Source organism: Solanum tuberosum, unplaced genomic scaffold (genome assembly GCF_000226075.1).
Source record: "Solanum tuberosum cultivar DM 1-3 516 R44 unplaced genomic scaffold, SolTub_3.0 scf00024, whole genome shotgun sequence".
In the NCBI taxonomy this organism is placed as follows: domain Eukaryota; kingdom Viridiplantae; phylum Streptophyta; class Magnoliopsida; order Solanales; family Solanaceae; genus Solanum; species Solanum tuberosum.
Window position 1 is genome coordinate 849,444 of NW_006238950.1, and position 13,797 is coordinate 863,240.

The window sequence follows — 13,797 nt, forward strand, 5'->3', positions numbered from 1 at the left end:
ATAGTGTGAAAAGGGAAAAAACAGTGATGCAGGTATATATTATAAATGTGACACTCCTTTAATCAAACTTGCGCGTAGTTCAACTGGTTTTTGGCCGTGGGATCAAACCTTTATGGATATAATATATATATATATATATATATATATAATATGGTAGTTGTTGGCATGTCCCTACAATTAGTTAGTTCATATAAGCATATATATTCACTCCCTCAAAGAGCATATAAATTTTAATCAAACAGAAACGAAGTTATCCCAAAACAGTTGATCTTAGCTTACTGTATTTCCGTTAGCCTCTTGTTCATTGGCAAGGTCTTGAAGAAACCAAGTGGCACTACCACGCCAAAATAAAAAAAAACAAAAAAATTTAAAACAAGAAAAAAAAAAACTTCAACAGCTTGCTTTGAACGCAAGTTCAAATTTTCTTTTACAAATTCAATTTATAAAAAAAAATTAAAAATAAAAACATAGTAAAGTAAAAAATATATATATCAAAGCCAGGTTTTGATCCTGGGACCTGTGGGTTATGGGCCCACCACGCTTCCGCTGCGCCACTCTGATTGTGTTGATAATACCTTTCAGTGGAACTATATCAAATGTAAATTGTACTCCCTTCGTCCCCTTTAGTTGACATTTTTTTAGAGTCAAATGATAAAATCTTTAACTAATATTTTGCAATGTATTAATTCATCATATTGATATGCAAAAAAATTACAATTTATAGTACTTTTCGTATAGTATTTTGAATATTTAGCATTTTAATACTATAACATGTTTTGCTTTTGGGATTAAGTTGAGTGTCATTCCTGGGTTTGTAAGACCATGTTTGGAATGACTTAAATGTTGGTCAAATCTACTTTTAAGTCATTTTTTTAGTTTTTAAGAGTGTTTGACAAAGTTAAAAATAAGGCGGATTGACTTGGGAGGCCCTGTACTTAGTTCCATTTGTCAATTGGACCATTCTACTCACCACTTTGCCAATTGAACCCTTAAACACAGTAAAACACAACATTTTAAACCTCTTTTTTGGATGGCTCAAGGGCGTGTGCATTACAATTGATTCCACGTTGATTTCATGTCAATTCCACATCATTTAAAATTGCCACATAAAAAATTACATGTTAAAAGTCTAAAACCTCCTATTTCATTTCGTTTTCTCTTTTTTCAACAAATAGACCCACATAATTTTCTCACTCCAATTTTTTCCCTTCACCCCCATGGTATTGTCGATTGTTGAAGGTGTTAGTGCAATTTTTAATCTCTCTTTGTATTAACCTCATCTTAACCTTGAACAAAATCTGTTTTATTCACTATTTTTTTGTCTATGATTTTCGTGTATCTCAAATTTTAGGATTATAAAATTAGAGAAAATTAATTTCTTGTGATTTTTTTATGTGACCGAAGAAAGCTAAATAAAATCTGGGTATATGATGAAAATGGAGATAGATTAATTTTTTCTCTTTTGGGTGTTAGAGAAAATGAAAAAAGATCTTTTTTTTGTTTGCTGGGTGTTTGATGAAATTATACTATGAGTATTTTTTTTCTTCTTTTTTTGGTGTTTGATGAAATTGGAGGAAGCTTGTTATATTAAAGGGAGATTATTGAAGAGAAAACTTTATACAATTGATGGAGCAGGTATCTATACAACAGTATGATTGTACAAGCAACAAAAATTAAAGAAAATAGATCGACTGATAATGAAGGATCTCGAGGAGGAGGAGGAGGAGGTGATATTTTACAATAAAAAATGACTTTTTGTATATATTTAATGTATTGATAGTGTATATGTGATGTATAATTATATATCGATGATGCTAAAACAAACCCGATTTCCAATAGAAACAGTGATATATATTGTTATCGCTGAATATAAATTACAACTTATAATACACACAACAAAGTAATAACATACTAATTATAGATAGATTCACATAGAAGAAAGTAACTAGAAGGGGATGAGATACTAGAATAGAGAAAGGGGATGAGAGATAACTAACCCCAAAGCTTCAACATAATTTGCATAACCGTTCTTTCTAATTCCTAGACCTTTTTAACAATAGCTAATTGGGCTTGGATCCCATGTAAAACTCTCCAACATTTTACTCGGCCCAATAATATCAACTAGATCAGTCATATTTGCCGCGTCTAGGCCATAGGCCCTTATGAAGTCATTGTGGATCACAACAATACTTCCGCCCCCGAAAAGAACCTTGTCCTCAAGGTTCATATCAAGAAACTTCATCCGGCAACTTGGAGTATTATAAATTCCTTGGCAGCTACATAATTTACATAATTGGATCAGTCATATTTGTTGCGTCTAGGCCATAGGCCCTTATGAAGTCATCGTGGATCACAACAATACTTTCGCCCCCGAAAGGAACCTTGTCCTCAAGGTTCATATCAAGAAACTTCATCTAGCAACTTGGAGTATTATTAATTCCTTGGCTGCTACAGGTGAAAGCCATTATGAGCAATATAGTGATTTGGTTGGCAGCTTTGATGATTCCAGAATTGACTCCATTATTCTTGCATAGCTTCTGAACGTTGATCACAAGAATAGCATCAAGAAGAAGCTCCAAAAGCACTTGAAATTTGATACAGGAAATACTGCTTAACATGATCGGACCCATCGAGGCTAAAATTATCCTCCTTGAAATGCTGATGAACTACGTTCGAAGCTCGCTCTCCACCAAATCTCTGCATTGCCACTAAGCCTAGACGTAATATATGTCGTACAACCAACTCTACCATCTCAATGACACTATAGAATGTGTAATCGATAGGGTGCACAACTTGAAGCTTCGATTTATAATTACTTCTTAATTTCAACACTTTCCACTCTGGTGACATGGCAGCAAGTGTAGCAGGCTGCATTTCCCTATTGAAGTTTGCAATGACAAGACGAGCATTATCTTGGAATCAACACCATCAATTATAACAAGACCCTCAAAGTCTAATTCATTTTCTATTTCAACAGATTGCTCAAGTTGGGCTAGGAAATTCCAATAGTAAAGCTTTGAAAGATAATTTTGGAAGTGGTCGTGGCAGATGAGGTTGACCAGTTTGTCTACCCACTTTGCTACTGCCATTTCATCCAACAATTTGCCACCTTTTGTAGTACCATCAAGAACAAATACACTAGAATATAGTTCAATCGACAAGTAATGTGATATATCCAAATGTATATCCACGCTCTTGAACATAATGGATGGAGGAATAGAATCACCGGGATCAAATGGAAAATTTATAAATATGTGCTTGTGCATCAATCTGGTTCCATCCAAAATCAAGGGGTCACTTCTTTCCAGAGTGACTCGACCACTTTATTGTCAACCGAATGTTGCCGTGCCTTGTTTATTGTAACTTCAGCACCTATTTTTGTGATCTGCAATGGCACACCTCCTCGGACATTTGTATATATGTCATTATCAAAACAAGAGGCAGGGGATGCTCTTTGTTGTCATCCAAATCCGAATTGGATAGCTCCTTAGAATCATAGTTCTCCTGTTTTGCATGAGTTAGTCAAAATTTCAGCACCCGCAATTTTAATTTGTACTGTTATATCCTTAAACTCACCTTTTTTGTTTCATAGAATCCGGTGTTTGAAGCATTGCTTCAACATTCACAACATTTTCTGTTTTCTTATCCGTCTTTTCCCCAAACACCTTGTGGGCAAAGGTTTGGTAGTATTGAGGCGAGGGAGAGTTGGCAATGGTATTCCATGAAGGAATAGTTGTAGTTCCTTCCGGACAATAGTCTATTGTGGTAAGTTGATGGAAAAAGGCTAAACGCCTATCAAGTGCTTCTTGACTCCGAGTTTGGAATCGAATGAACAATTTTACTACAAAATAGTCCCAATCTGCAAGTTGCTTGTTTCGAAATAACCAGCAATAACAATTTAAAGCATCGCCATCCAAATATAAAGAAGCCAATGACAATTTTCGATCGAAAAGAATTTTATAGCGAGTGAATATTGTTCTACCTGAAAAACCCATGTCGCAGGGTCATTGCCGTTGAATCTGGGTATTTTCACGGAATCTACTTCCATGGACGAACATGAATCAAGGGAAAATTGAGGTGTGGTTGGAGATAATTTCCATACAACCTCTTGTAACATACATTGAATCTCAACAATATTCTTTGACCATGAATCCTTCACAACCCTTAATTTGAACCGTCGATAGTTCGAAAAATTTTAGGTCCTCCATTGAAGACCTCTGGATGAAAGCACCAATGAAACAAACCCGATTTCGAATAGAAACAATGATAGATATTGTTATCTCTGAATACAAATTATAACTTATAATACACACAACAAAGTAATTACATACTAATTATAGATAGATTGACATATAAGAAAGTAACTAGAAGGGGATGGGATACTAGAACAAAGAAAGGGAGATGAGAGATAACTGACACCCAAAGCTTCAACATAATTTGCATAACTGTTCTTTCTAATCCCTAGACCTTTTTAACAATAGCTAATTGGGTCTGGATCCCATATAAAACTCTCCAACATTTTATTCGGCCCAATAATATCAATTGGATCAGTCATATTTGCCGCGTCTAGGCCATAGGTCCTTATGAAGTCATCGTGGATCACAACAGATACATACAACAATACCATCTTTAGAAGATGGAAATCCTTTTAAGTCATCCTCTAATAAAGTCATAACGGTTACAGACTAAGATGTTTTACTGAAAGGTGAAATTCTTTGATAACCTTTTGAATCATGAATAACATTATAACTCAATAAATACCTAAATCAATATCCTTTTTAATTTAACCACTAAATTTGAATAATATCTCTTATAGTTATTATACTAGAACACAATAACTTAAAATCAAGCTTTCAAAGAATTTAGTGAAAAAATTATAAAATAAATTCGTAAATAGCAAAGCTACATAGAAATCATAAGCGAAATCAAAATTGAATTTTATTGAAACTCTAATGACAATTTCATCAACTTTATATTTTTAAGTTTGAAGAAGAAAAAGGATAAGAAAAAAAGGAAGAATTGAAGAAGAAGCAGATGGTTTGGAGAAGAAATCATCGATGGAAGAGAAGAAGAGACTGAAAGAAAAAAAAGGAAAAAAAGGAGGGAAAGCAACCAATGGACTTATTAATGGAAGAAAATGAAATGAGTTAATTAATGTAATAAATTTTATTTTTTTTTAATTAAAAAAATGGGCTATTTTGAGTGTAAATAAATTTTATGGGTTGACATTCTGCATAAGAATGCTAATGGGGTGGAGCAGATGTTAGGCGGGGCGTGTTTAAGGCTATGTTGGGCGGGTTTAAGGTTGTGCGTGGTGGGGAAGGATACATGCGGGTTGAAGTTGTTAATTTTAAAACTAATGCTGCGCGAGGTGGGTTGCGGTTTTATGCGGATTAAAATTTAATTTTAACTTTTGACATATTATAAGAGGCGCGATAGAGCATTATCTATTACGATAATTTCTTTAAAGTTACTAAAATATTCAAGATAATAAATGAAAATGGTGCAATCAAAACAAATACAAATTTTTACATGTTTCCCGGTTGACCTTTAAGAAATAAAATTTTAAGTCATTATCTATTAAATTAATACAATTTAATGAAAAATATATTTATTTTTATGAATTTTATTTTTAGTATCAAACTTAACTAGAAAAGGAAAATATTAAAATATTTACGCATGGCAAATGAAAATGGAAAAAAAAATTGCATAGCGGATTAAATTTTGTGGGTTAAGCTCAACCCTCCCGACACCTCCCCATTGTCATTCCTTATTGTGCATAATTTTTCCTTAAAATTTCTTACCCTAAATGTTCAGTTTCCTCATGTTCCATGCCTAAAGCAATTTTTTTTCCATTCGCGTTTAACAAGTCATCTCCTAATTCGTTGATCTAACTCAACTATTATTTACTACAAAAAAATGGCCCTTAGGCTTCTTTATTGCAGCCCAAGTGCAAGTCCAATATGTAACATCCCGCCTTAGAAAGAACTAGAATTAGAAATAGCTATTTTTGGAAAGAATAAAAATCTGGAAATTTGGAAAGTTATGCTAAGTGTGAGTTTTTGGTCAACTTCAAATGACCATAAATTTTAGCAAGTGATAGGTTAGGTGGTCTATAAGGTTTCAAATGAAAAGTCTTGGAATCCTCTTTCCAACGCCACCGAGTTTGCTAATTTTTGAGCTCGTATGAAGGAGATATGCCCGTTTGAAGTCGAGTTGTCCGGATAAGGAAAGTCATCCGGATTTAAGAGGGGTATTTTTGTCTTTTCCTTACCCAATTAAGTTATTTCGTTTTTAGTAATTAATTAGGGGTCTAAACTGATGGTTCAGTTTACACAATCCAAATTAAAGCTTAGGGCTTGAAAATAGTTCTAGAAGAGGAGAAAAAGAGAAAGGTCAAGGCGCTCTTGGAGTTTTCTTGCGGAATCGAAGATCGTTTCGTCAAGGTTTGATCCCTAAATAGGTATGTGAGTTCACATAGCGTTGGGTTCTTTCACCCATGCGCTAATCATACTAATTTTAACGTTAAATTCGTTCTAGAAAGTTGTAGGTTTGATGTTCTTGAATTGTGTTCTTGAAATTGGCTTTCATTCTTGAGTTAAAATAAAATTGATGAGTTCTTGAGGAAATCGTGTCGATTTTAGAGTTGTGTTTGATTAGATTCTTGTGTACATGTATTGGGTATCTGAATCTAAAGGGAAATTGAGAAAAAGAATCGAATCTAGTCGAGTTAAGATCAGAAAATGAGTTGAAAAATTCGTCAGAACTACCTGGGGAGGGGCTGGCACGACTCTCCCCAGATGCGCCAGAGGGGCTGGGGTGGCGCGCCAGTAGTGCGCAAGATTGAGCCCCAGAACTTTAGGGGTTGGCACCCCGCGTCAGTTATGCGCCCGGGACGTCTGACCCCACCCATTTTTTGTCGTTTTAAACCGTTTGAGTCCTTCTAAAGTTTACTAACACTTCCTATCGATTCTAACTACTCTATATGACTTCTAAACATCTAGAAATCATCCGTGAACATGAATCATAACCTTGAATCCATAAACTCAAATTCAAGGTAGAGCTAAGAGTCAAGTTTTGAGAGTTCTTCGAGTCTTTTCAAAAAGTCTTTCACAATTATTTTAAACTTGTTTTAAAGACTTAAGCATTGAGTTTGAGAAAAAGTAGAGCCAAGTTCATTTCTTCAAAAGGATATACGGGAACTAAGTATTACCAAAGAGTAAATGTTTTCACATTTAAGATGAGAGGAAACACCGATTTCCAAAAGAGTTTTCATGAGTAGTTTAGTACCATCTTTTTTAAGAGAAAGATCTTTTGAGTAATAATCTCAAACCATAGAGGAGTTAAGTTTTTAAACATATGAGCTAGTTAAATTTTGGGAGTAGTATTGAGCACCAATATGGGGACGAGTTCAGATAACTCAAGTCTCCATAAACCATGTAGCCACCATAGGTAGAAAAGGGTCATACTTTTTAGATGATTCCTTAATGCTTTCTAGCATAGACTAGTGGATCCACTTATTAGTAGATTCTATACTGCGACAAAATATAGGACGACCATGGCAGCGTGAGGCAAGACGATGTATCATCACATAACTCATAGTGATGGTTGTCGGTTAGAGAATCTCCCACAGATTTACTTGTATTTTCATATACAAACTAAGTTATTATTGTGTTTTCAATTCATCGAGTTGCTATGTACATGTTTTAAAAGCTTTCTTTATATTGCATTTCTATTTCTTCCTTATAATGAAATGAGTTGAGTTGAGTTGAAACGAGGTAAGTTTTCTTCAGTTCTATTTCAAGCTTATGTCTTGTTTTAGCGTTCCCCTCGCGTACATTCCATGTACTGACGCCATTTGGCCTGCATCATTTTTTGATGCAGATACAGGTAATTAGGATCGGTATCCAGTGCTTCATTGATCCAATTGAGCATTTTAGAGTCATTTGATGAGCCTCCGTGCTTTTCAGAGGATCCCTGTAATATTTGCTTTGTCATTTCAGTTGTTAGGATGATCGGGGGTCTTGTCCCGACATCCCTCATAGTACTAGAGGCTTCATAAATACTAGTTATAATTCATTAGTTTTTTTCATTTTCATTCAGTTTATGTTGAGACTTGAGTTGCCTTATTGGAAAGTTGAATGTTTCCTTTATAACATTATATTTTATTACACAGACTTATCTTTGTTGAGTAAAGCCTTCCACTAAGTACTAAGCCAGACCAAGGGTTCGCTTGGGGCTAGCAATGGTTCTTGAGTGCCAGTCCCTCCCAGGGTATAGGCTCGGGGTGTGACAAACTTGGTATCAAAGAAGATTGTGTGTGCCAAGGGTGGATGAACTCCAAGAGAGAATCATGGAGGAAGCTCATAACTCTAGATATTCTATCCATTCGGGTTCCACAAAGGTGTATCACGACTTGAGAGAAATCTATTGGTGGAGTAGTATAAAGAAGGGCATTGCAGAGTTCATTGATAAGTGTCTGAATTGCCAACAAGTTAAGGTAGAACACCAAAGACCCGACGGTATGGCTCAGAATATAGAGATTCCGTAATGGAAGTGGGAGATGATTAATATGGACTTTATTACAGATTGTCGCTGTCTCGCTGGCAACATGATTCCATTTGGGTGATTGTAGATCGAATGACTAAATCAGCCACTTTTTGCTGGTAAAGGCTACTCATTCAACAGAAGATTATGCCAAGTTATATCTTTAAGAGGTAGTTAGACTTCACGGGCTCAAGTGTCCATTATTTCGGATAGAGGAGCACAATTTACTGCACAATTTTGGAAGTCATTCCAGAAAGGCTTGGGTTTAAAGGTAAACTTGAGTACTGCTTTTCATCCTCAGACTGATGGTCAAGCAGAGCACACTATTCATACTTTAGAAGATGTGTTGAGGGCTTGTGATTGATTTCAAGGTTAATTGGGATGATCACCTACCTCTCATTGATTTTGCTTATAACAATAGTTACCACTCTAGCATCCATATGGCTCCTTATGAAGCTCTTTATAGGAGACGATTGTAACACCTCGCAACTAGAAAGAAGTTTAAAATCTGGAAATAGTCATTTTTGGAAAGTATAAGGAAATCTGGAAAATTTTAAGTAAGTTAAAGTGAGTTTTGGTCAACTTCAAACGACCATAACTCCTAGCTCAGGATGATTTCGGTTTAGTTACAGATATGGTTGGAAATATCTTGGAATGATCATTCCAACGCCTCCAAGTTTTCTCGATTCCGAGTTCAGATGAGTGAGTTATACCCTTTGGAAGTTGGGCTGTTGGTTTAAGGAAAGTCCAAATCTGGATTTTTGAAGGGTAGTTTGGTCTTTTCCTTACCCTTTTATTTTGATTCATTTTAGTGAATTAATTAAGGGTCTAAACTGACCTTGGTCAATTTTAAGCTTTTAGAAAAGAGTTAGGGTTTTAGAGAAGAGGAGAAAAGAGAAGGAGAAGTAAGGAAATCGTCAAGATCATCGAGTTTAGGTTGTGGATTTCATCGGGGGTGATCCCTACAAGGTATCTGAGATCACATAGCTTGGGTTAGTTCACCCACGCGTCAAGCATGTTAAATTCAGCGTAGTTTCGTCCTAAAATGATTGAGAATTGGATGTTCTTGATCGTTGTTCTTGAATTGATTTCGTTCTTGAATATGAGTTGGGATTAAGGAGTTTCTTGATGTTAAGGTGTTGTTTCCTTGAGTTTTTTGGGTTAGATTTTGTGTATATGATTTGGGTACCTGAATCTAAAGTGAATTTGAGAAAAATAATCGGATTAAAACGATTTAGGGGGAGAAAACGCGATCAAAAGTTCATCTGAATTTTGTCTGAGGAACATGTCGTACGACGCGCCCCCATAGCGCCTAGAGGTTGGGGTGGTGTGCCTGCAGTACGCCCAAAATGAGCCCCAGTAAATTGGGGCCTAGCGCGGTGCGCCAGGGACACTCCCAGATCGACGTTTTTCACCAATTTTTTGTCGTTTAGCCTATTTAAGTTATTCTAAAGTGTCCTAAAACTTTCCATTGATTCTAACTACTCTAAATGACTTCTAAACACCTAGAAATCATCCATAAACATGAATCATAACCTTGAATCCATAAATTTAAATTCAAGGAAAGTCAAGAGCCAAGTCTAGGAAGTTCTCGGAGTCCTTTCAAAAAGTATTTTGCAAATGCTTTTTAACTTTGTTTTAAGACTTAAGTTTTGAAGCTGAGTAAACAGTAAGAGCAAAGTTCATTTTCTTTAAAATGATATATGGGAACTAAGTATTTCCAAGAGTAAATGTTTTCACATTTAAGATGAGAGGAAACTGAGATTTCCAAAAGAGTTTTGAACAGCAAAAGGGAACATTGATTCCAAGAGAGTTTTTTTTAAGCTAAGTTTGAGCAATTATTTCAAACCATAGATTAAGTTGTTTTAAAAACATATGAGCTAAGTATATTTTTGGAGTAGTATTGAGCACCAATATGGGGACGCGAGTTCATATTAACTCAAGCCCCCATAAACTATGTAGCCATCATGGGCAGAAAAAAGACCATACTTTTTAGATGATTCCTTAGTGCTTTTTAGCATAGACTAGTGGATCCACTTAGTAGTTCAGGTTTTATACCGATGGCAAGGTATAGGACGGTCCTTGGCAACGTGAGGTAAAACGTTGTACCATCACTTAGGCTCATAGCGATGGTTGTCGATTAGAGAAACTCCCACAAAGGTTATTGTATTTTTATATACATCAGTTTATTGTATTTTTACATACATTTCAGAATTATGTTGTATCCTTGTATATACACAGAGTTGACATCATGTGTTTAAACAACTTTTCTTTATATTGCATTTGTTTTAAACTGCTTTATATTGAAATGAGTTCATTTAAGCATTCACGAGTTGAGAAGAGCCAAGGTAAGTGGTTCTTTCATATTCCCTTTCAAGCCTATGTTGTTTTAGCATTCCAACTCGCATACTCGTACATTCAATGTACTGATGCCAGTTGGCCTGCATTGTCTTATGATGTAGACACATGTAATCAACATCAGTATCCAGCGCCTCGTCGATCCAGATTGAGCATTCAGAGTCTGTTGGTGAGCCTCCTTGCATTTCGGAGGACTCTTTTACTCTCTTTCTAGTTTAGTTCATTAGAATGTTGTGGGGTTTGTCCCAACATCCATCTCAGTTGTTTTAGAGGCTTCATAGACAATTATTGGTTCAGTTGTCTTTACATTATCGCTCAAATGTTGTTTAAAGATTGAGTTACCATTTTGGCTAAACTATTATTTCTTAAGTTATGCATGAGCTATATTTTCTTATGCTTAAGTCTTCCGTTGAGTAAGTAGGCCAGGCCAAAGGTTCTCTTGGGGCCAGCAATGGTTCTCGAGTGCCAGCCACGCCCAGGGTATAGGCTCGGGACGTGACAAACTTGGTATTAGAGCACAGAGTTCAAGAGTCCTAGGGAGTCTATGAAGCTGTGTCTGTAGAGTCCTAGTTATCGGTGTGAAGCGCGCCACATCTATAATTAGGAGGCTGCAACATTTAGGAACTATCTCACTTCTTTCACACTCATCTCATGCGTTAGAGTTTAATCTCTAAAAAGTTCCCTTTAATTCATGCTTGCACGTGCTTTTCAGATAATCATGCCTCCACGAAGAGTAGTCAGAGGTCGTCCAGCTAGGAGGAATGTTGAGGAACAATAGTTACCAAATGCACCTGAAGTGCAACCTCAAGGAGAAGTCACCAATGTTGAGTTCAGAAAGGCTATAAGGATGCTCAGTCAAGTTGTGACTAACTAAGCTGGGCAGCAGAGAGGAGATCGACTAGAAGAGGCTGATACTTCAAGAATTCGTGAGTTCTTGAGGATGAACCCTTCAAGTTTCACGGGTTCCAGCACTGCAGAAGATCTAGAGAACTTTATTAAGGAACTAAAAAAGGTATTCGACGTGATGCATGTTGCTGATACTGAGAGAGTTGAGCTAGCTGCATACCAGATGAAGAATGTTGCTAGGACCTGGTTTAATCAGTGGAAAGGTGGTAGAGCTGAGGATGCACCACCTGCAAGTTGGGCTTGTTTTGACGAAGCTTTCTTGGGGCGTTTCTTTCCTCGGGAAGTGAAAGAGGCCAAGGTACGTGAGTTCCTCACACTTAAGCATGATTCTCTAAGTCTTCATGAATATGGGTTGAAGTTTACCCAACTATCCTGTTATGCTCCGGAGATGGTTAAGGACATGAGAAGTAGAATGAGCTTGTTCGTTGCTGGGTTGGGCCGTCTATCAAGCAAAGAGGGCTGGGCAACAATGCTTATTGGGGACATGGACATTTCGAGGTTGATGGTTTATGTGCAGCAGGTTGAGGAAGAGAAGCTGAGAGACAGGGAATAATTCATAAATAAGAAAGTGAAGACATGGGAATGAGTCTGGGTAGCAGAAGGGTAGTGTGAATCATCCGTCCTTTCAGAAGCAAAAGGGACCTGCACCATCATCTTCTAGTGCACCTGCATCGAGAAACAAATGTGAGTATATTGGCCAGAATTCGCAGAACTTCAGAGCTAGACCAGCACAATCTCAAGGTAGTGTGGTACAAGGAGGTAATTGGGCTCCTGTATGTGGTAGGTGTGGTAGAAACCACTCAGGTAAGTGTCGTGATGGCCAGACAGGTTGTTTCAAGTGTGGGCAAGAGGGACACTTCATGAAAGAGTGTCCTAAGAATAAGCAAGGTAGTGGAAATCCGGGCAATAGAGCCCAGTCTTCATCAGTTGCTCCACCAGACAGGGCTGAACCTAGAGGAACTACTTCTGGTACTAGCGGAGGAGCAAACCGCCTCTATGCAATCACTAGTCGCCAAGAGCAAGAGAACTCTCCAGATGTTGTCACTGGTATGATTCGAGTCTTTGACTTTACTGTTTATGCCTTGCTAGATCCAAGAGCAAGTTTATCTTTTGTAACTCCTTATGTTGCTATGAACTTTGATGTTCTTCCTGAGCAACTTAGTGAACCATTTAGTGTCTCTATGCCTGTTGGTGAGTCTATTCTAGCAAAGAGAGTCTATCATGATTGTCCCATTTCCGTCAATCACAAGAGTACCATGGTTGATTTAATTGAGTTAGACATGGTAGATTTTGATGTCATTCTTGGTATGGACTGGCTTCATGCCTGTTATGTCTCAGTTGATTGTAGAACTCGAGTTGTCAAGTTTCAGTTTCAAAATGAGCCAGTCTTAGAGTGGAAAAGCAGTTCAGCAGTGCCTAAGAGTCGTTTCATTTCGTACCTTAAGGCAAGGAAGTTAGTTTCTAAGGGGTGTGTCTATCACTTAGTCAGAGTTAATGACTCAAGTGTTGAGGTACCTCTTATTCAGTCAGTTCCAGTAGTAAAAGAGTTCCGAGAAGTCTTTCCTGATGATCTTCCCAGTCCCTCTTGATAGGGAAATAAACTTCGGCATAGACATCATTCCAGATACTCGTCCTATCTCTATTCCTCCATACAGAATGGCACCAACAGAGTTGAAAGAGCAATTGAAAGATCTCCTAGATAAGGGCTTTATTTGACCAAGTGTCTCACCTTAGGGAGCTCCAGTCTTATTTGTGAGAAAGAAGGATGGTTCCCTTAGGATGTGCATAAATTACCGTCAGTTGAACAAGGTTACCATCAAGAATAAGTATCCTCTTCTAAGAATTGATGATCTTTTTTATCAGTTTCAGGGTGCTTCCTGTTTCTCCAAAATTGACCTCAAATCAGGCTATCATCAGTTAGGAGTAAGGGAATGTGATATTCCAAAGACAGCTTTTAGGACCCGTTATGGTCATTATGAATTTTTG

The 13,797-nt window shown here is 36.9% G+C and overlaps 1 non-coding gene across 1 annotated transcript; it reads right to left on the bottom strand.

Moving 5' to 3' along the window:
- Positions 1–489: 489 nt before the first annotated feature.
- TRNAM-CAU (transfer RNA methionine (anticodon CAU)) lies at positions 490–561 on the bottom strand. Its single transcript has one exon. It is a non-coding gene; the product is annotated as a tRNA-Met (tRNA).
- Positions 562–13,797: the final 13,236 nt, after the last annotated feature.